Source organism: Acinonyx jubatus, chromosome B3 (assembly GCF_027475565.1).
Source record: "Acinonyx jubatus isolate Ajub_Pintada_27869175 chromosome B3, VMU_Ajub_asm_v1.0, whole genome shotgun sequence".
Classification (NCBI taxonomy): Eukaryota; Metazoa; Chordata; class Mammalia; order Carnivora; family Felidae; genus Acinonyx; species Acinonyx jubatus.
In genome coordinates, this window is record NC_069386.1 from 86,364,928 (window position 1) to 86,371,242 (window position 6,315).

The following is a 6,315-nucleotide window of genomic DNA, read 5'->3' on the forward strand; positions in this document are numbered from 1 at the left end:
CATTGCAAATAATGCTGCAATAAACAAAAGTCTTTGTTAAAAGCCAATACTCTAAGATCATTACTTCCTCAAACTGGCATTTTTCAAAATGCCAGAGAATATTACAAAGAGACAGGGAGGGGTGGCTGGGTGGCTCAGTCAATTGAGTATCTGACTCTCAATTTCAGCTTAGGTCATGATACCAGGGTCTTGGGATCAAGCCCCACATGCGGCTCTGAGATGAGCATGGAGCCTGCATGGGATTCTCTCTCTCTCCCTTTGCCCCCTCCCCCCTCCCTCACCCCCAAATGCTCCCACATGTGTGCTCTTTCTCTTTCTCTAAAATTAAAAAAATAAATAAATAAGAGAGAGAGAGAGAGAGGTTCTATAGTCAAATAAAGTTGGGAAACACCAGTTAAATTATGAAAAACTTGGTCTTTTGACTTGTCAGGGATTTTAATATGCTAACATTTATTGTGAACCTTTAAGAGCAGGATTTAAATACATTTCCCAAAGATATTTGATCTTGGAACTTTTTTTCCAGGGACTATCTGAGATCAAGTATTCTAAACACCCTATGACTTTGTTTTCAGCCATTAATTACATTAAATACTAGTTAATGTGTAACAACCAGTATTTTCCTTCCTACTTCTGAACCCACAGATGTTTCTAAACTGAAGATTGTAGCCAGAACTTCAAAGATAGTCAAGTGAAGTATATCATAAATTTCTTGGAATTTTACATGGTTACCACCAGATGGCGCTTTCACCTGTACTTTTTCTTTTTGGTTTAATCCATTTCCTAGTACAAATGAAGAAGCACTTTGCGTTTTTTTTTAACATGGATTCTCTTCCATTTGTTCAGATGGTAACATTACATGGCACTGGCCAACTCTTTTTGTAGTACTCACTAGAAAAACAATAATCAGATTGTTCTAACTTTGAATTTTCAGCATCAAAAGGGTGTCAAGTCCATACATAGGATATTATGGATCTGGTGCTCTAGTATGCACACACAATTACTACAATCACATTAGATATAGTAATACTAAATAAGGCTAATTAATAAATTACACAGGAGAGTTACGGAATTCTAAATTCAAACAGACCTTAATGATCATTTGGTCTAATCCCTGTACATGACAATGAATGTAAAGATAAGAGAGGTTAAATTGCACATCCAAGGTCAAGGTGCTGAGGCTCATTTAAAACCTACAACACTGTTTTCATTTTATGGCTGTCTTTTCACCTTGAAAGGCTGACAAGACTTGCCTTTAAACTTTCCAGCTCTTGTTCAAACAGCAAGTGCTTCTCTTCCACAGAGTGACCTACCAGCATTATACTCCAACATCACTTCATTCTGCCACTCTGACCAACTCCAGAATGATTACTAAGAGTTTTATTTAATCAAGCTAAACAAAGGAAATGCTTTCATCTACCCTTTTTTTTTTTTTACATTTATTTATTTTTGAGAAACAGAGTGGGACAAAGCGTGAGTGGGGGAGGGGCAGAGAGAGAAGGAGACACAGAATCTGAAGCAGGCTCCAGGCTCTGAGCAAGCGGTCAGCACAAAGCCTGATGCGGGGCTCGAACCCACGAACTGAGATCATGTCCTGAGCTGAAGTCAGACGCTCAACTAACTGAGCCACCCAGGCACGCTCTACTCTTTTTTTTTTTTAATATAATTTATTGTCAAACTGGTTTCTATACAACACACAGTGCTCATCCCAACAAGTCCCCTCCTCAATGTCCATCACCCACTTTCCCCTCTCCCCCACCTGGCATCAACCCTTGGTTTGTTCTCTGTATTCAAGAGTCTCTTGTGGTTTGCCTCCCTCCCTCTCTAACTTTTTTTCTCCCTTCCCTTCCCCCATGATCTTCTGTTAAGTTTCTCAAGATCCACATATGAATGAAAACATATGGTATCTGTCTTTCTCTGACTGACTTATTTCACTTAGCACAATACCCTCTAGTTCTACCCACATTGCTGCAAATGGCCAGATTTCATTCTTTACCATTGCCAAGTAGTGTTCCATCATATATATAAACCACATCTTCTTTATTACTTTTATCTACTCTTAAACCATTTACAGTGACACACAGAAACAAATAATGGATATCTTTTTAAATACACAGGGTTTTTATTTTATTTTATTATTTTTTTAATGTCTTATTTATCTTTGAGAGAGAGAATGTGAGCAGAGGAGGAGCAGAGAGAAAGGGAGACGGAGAATCCTAAGCGGGCTCTGCACTGACAGCAGAGAGCCTGATGCAGGGCTTAAACTCACAAACTGTGAGATCATGACCTGAACCGAAGTCAGATGCTCAACCACTGAGCCACTCAGGTGCCCCTATTTGATTTGATTTGATTTTGTTTTGTTTTGTTTTATTTTGTTTTTTGTTTTGTTTTATTTTATTCTATTTTCTTAAGTAGGCTCCATGCTCAACACAGAGCTCAAACTCACAGCCCTGAGATCAAGAGTCACGTGCTCTACCAACTGAACCAGCCAGGTGCCCCTTCTTTTTACCTAATATTTATATTTTGATTTGTAAAGAACATAAAAATTATTAAAACTCATGTAGCAAAAAAGGGAACTTCTACTTCAAAAGGAAGAAGCTGGGTTTGTATTTTTACTTAAAAATATTTTTTTAATGTTTATTTTTGAGAGAGAGAGACACAGAGCGTGAGCAGGGGAGGGGGAGAGAGAGAGAGAGAGAGAGAGAGAGAGAGAGAGACAGAATCTGAAACAGGCTCCAGGCTCTGAGCTATCAGCACAGAGCCTGATGTGGGGCTTGAACCCATGAACCGTGAGATCATGACCTAAGCCAAAGTTGGATGCTTAACCAACTGAGCCATCCAGGCACCCCTGTATTTTTACTTTAAAAGAGGAGTAAAGTTTTGGTTTTGTTTCAGGTTCTATAATTAAACTAGTCCTTGACTTGATTTTCTGATATCAAGTTAGCTTTGTAGTCTTCTTTGTGGATCTGTACCCCAAAGGTGGAGGACAGCATTCTCAAAGAGAATGAGAGATGGAGACCTAGAGACAGAGAGATAAAGAGACTGTTCATGTCCAGAGGATGTATATTAAGACACACTCCTTATATTTATCTTTTCATTGCTTCTCTCGGCTCTATGCCTCTCTCTGCTCTGGTCATTAAGTCTCTATTTAGCTACTAACTTTTATTGAGCTGTATCTTGTGAAAAATAGGGATTTAGAGCAATGGCTCCTTAAGTCTGACCACGCAGAACAGAATCTCAACTGCATCCACTTCCTAGTTGGGTGACCTAGGCATGTCACATAACTTTTCCTGAGTTTCCAGAGTTTCCATAGTGTCTTCATCTGAAAGCGAAGATAAATACAGTAACCTGCCACTTAGGATAACAACATATTGTAAGGATTAAATGAGATAATCTATATAGAACATTTAGTCCTGAGAAAGAAAAGGAACTTCTTTTTTTTTTTTTTTAATTTTTAAAAAATGTTTATGTATTTTTGAGAGAGACAGAGACAGACCATGAGTGGAGGAGGGGCAGAGAGAGCGGGAGACACAGAATCTGAAGCAGACTCCAGGCTCTGAGTTGTCAGCACCGTGCCCGATGCAGGGCTTGAACCCACAAACAAAGAGATCATGACCTGAGCCAAAGTCTGATGCTTAACCGAATGAGCCACCCAGGCGCCCAGAAAAGCAGCTTCTAAGAGCCTGAAACTGGCCTGGCTTTATCAACCGGGCCTAGGTGTTTTTAGGAGCTGTCCTGGCACCCACAGCAAGACCATATTGTTCTCCTGTTAAATATAAAACAATTCACAGCACACCAGCATCAGACAAGGTCACTTAGTGTCCCTGAAGGATCAAGACAAAAACAAGACAACTCTGTAAACGTGTCTGAACTCAGACAAATCAGGAAGATTGTCCAAACCACAAAATGACCAAATACCTCCCTAACTGGCTATTTTGAGTGACTGCTATTTCTTTACCAATTATAGCATTAGCTTCCCTTTTTCATTCTGCCTTCTATGTAAGAAATTATTAAGATACCTAATCACAGAATTTGTCAAGTGCTCAGATGAGCTGGAGAGAGAATTGAGCTGCCAGATGTCAGAGTAGGCAATTAAAACAAAAATGAGCCAAAATGGAAATAACAGTGAAGCCTCTAATTACTTCCTATGACTGTATAAGCGAAAGAGTCTGTCCCATTACCCCCTGGAACCAACTCTCCCACTGGTTGAGGGTCAGGTGGATCAGTGCAAACCTGGAGGTTATCTCACTATTGAGGGAGTCCCCAACAAAAGCTTTCTGCAGATTTATGAAACCAGGGCCATTGTCTGGGGAGGGGGGAAGGGGAGAGGGTGACAGGAATGGAAACGTACTGCATAGTGACAGAGTGGGTAAGTTTCCTGATAAGGAGACCTCCAAATGGGAACACCTGGCTAGGAATGCAACTATGCACAACAGCAAGGCCAGCCAGGTGGGACTGAGTCTTTGACTGCAACTCCCTTCAGAGACTGCAGTGCACTGGCTGTGCACCAAGCTGGTGCAGGAGGGCAGTTTTGCCCTGTGAAGCCTACCAGGTAAAGCCTTTTTAACTGCTTACGGTCAGGCACGAAAATTCACCCATACGTTTTTAAGTAGCAGTCAGACTCAAAACTATCCTCAATTCCTCCACCATCCCCAAATCACCAAGGCCCCAATCCTAAGATAAATAAGTTAGCATTAGCATCCTTTTACGGAGACATACCCTGGTCACATAATCATGTGACTACAGGAGTGTTCCGGTAGTCTTTGGTTGGAGGGCATTGATAGACCCCAGCACACAGCAAGAAGGTGCCCCATGCATAACTATAAACAGCTACATTTCTCACAACCCTGTCCAGGTCCATTCACTCCCTACTTTCTATGCATCAGCCATACTGACCTCCTTCCAATTTTTCCAACATGACCTACTTCTTCTAGTAATAAGGTATTGAAAAAACTCCTCTACCTGCTGAGATTGAATATACAAATGGGCAACGGCCAGACCACATATATATAAAAATAGAGGACTCTGACCTACAATCTGCAGCAACCATCCCAGGAAACCAACCTATTATTCTACAGTAACCCGCCAGGGAAAGCAGCCTAGAAGTCAGACTTGTAGGATGTCATATGGCTATCTCTAGCAACAATCCAGGAAGCCAAACAAAAACCTCATAATAATTGTCCCAGAACTTGATTAACAGTTGACAGCTTTTCTAATATTTTCCCCTGATTCCAATTTAGGATCAACCAACCAAAGAAAGCCAAATATGCACCCCAAACCAATTTCATAGGATGTCCCTCTTCTAAGTAGAATAGGGGTTCAGAGCATGCCACCCCCAAATATGCCACTTTGGCACTTAAAGGCACTTTTTAAAAAAGCATATGCAAGAAGGACCTTCTGACCTTCCTTTTCCTCTTTCTTCCTGAAAGCAGGAAATAAAACTCTCATGTGAAAGGTAACCTTCCTATACCAGCAGGACTATCACCAGAGACAGGGGGACTTGAAGCCAAGATAAACATGTACAAACAAACCTTGTTAAACTAAACTCTTATCTTCCTACTTTCCCGCAATTAACTGTGCCAGCCCAGACCCCTTTGTCTTGTTACATTTTTCAAAATGTACTACTCTTTGTGCAACCTATTATATAAGCTTTCAGTCCTGACTCGTTTAGGTCTTGATTTTTCTTGTGAAGCGCCCAACGTACATGTAAGAAATACTGAACAAAATTTGAATGCTTTTCTCCTGTTAATCACTCTTATGTCAGTTTAATTATTAGGCCCAGCAACTCTTATAAATTTTTAATTTACTTTCCTCTTTCCTGAATGAACTCATTCCTATGTATTTAAATTTTTACGGGCCCCTGGGGGGGTTCAGTCGGTTAAACATCTGACTTTTGATTTCCGCTCAGGTCATAATCTCACGATTTGTGAGGTCGTGCCCTGCATCAGGCTTCGTGCTGACAGTGTGGAGCCTGCTTGGGATTCTCTCTCCCTCTCTCTCTGCCCATGCCCTGCTCACTATCTCCTTCTCTCTCTCTCTCTCTCTCTCTCAAAATAAATAAATAAATAATTCAAAAATAAAACAAAAATTTAGAACTATTTCAATTCATTCATGTACTTAATTACTCACCTCTTCTTTGGAAAATAATTATTTCCCAGGACAACCTTTGTTCCATTCTGCTATTCTCCTCCTCCATGCGTGGTTCTGCCACATACTTACACAGTGAGTCCAGTGTTAAGCATGGTTCCACTGGTGGTTAGTCTTCTAGGTAATTACCTGTTCTTTTCTCCAAAAAATGAGTGGAAATTTCTAACAAGT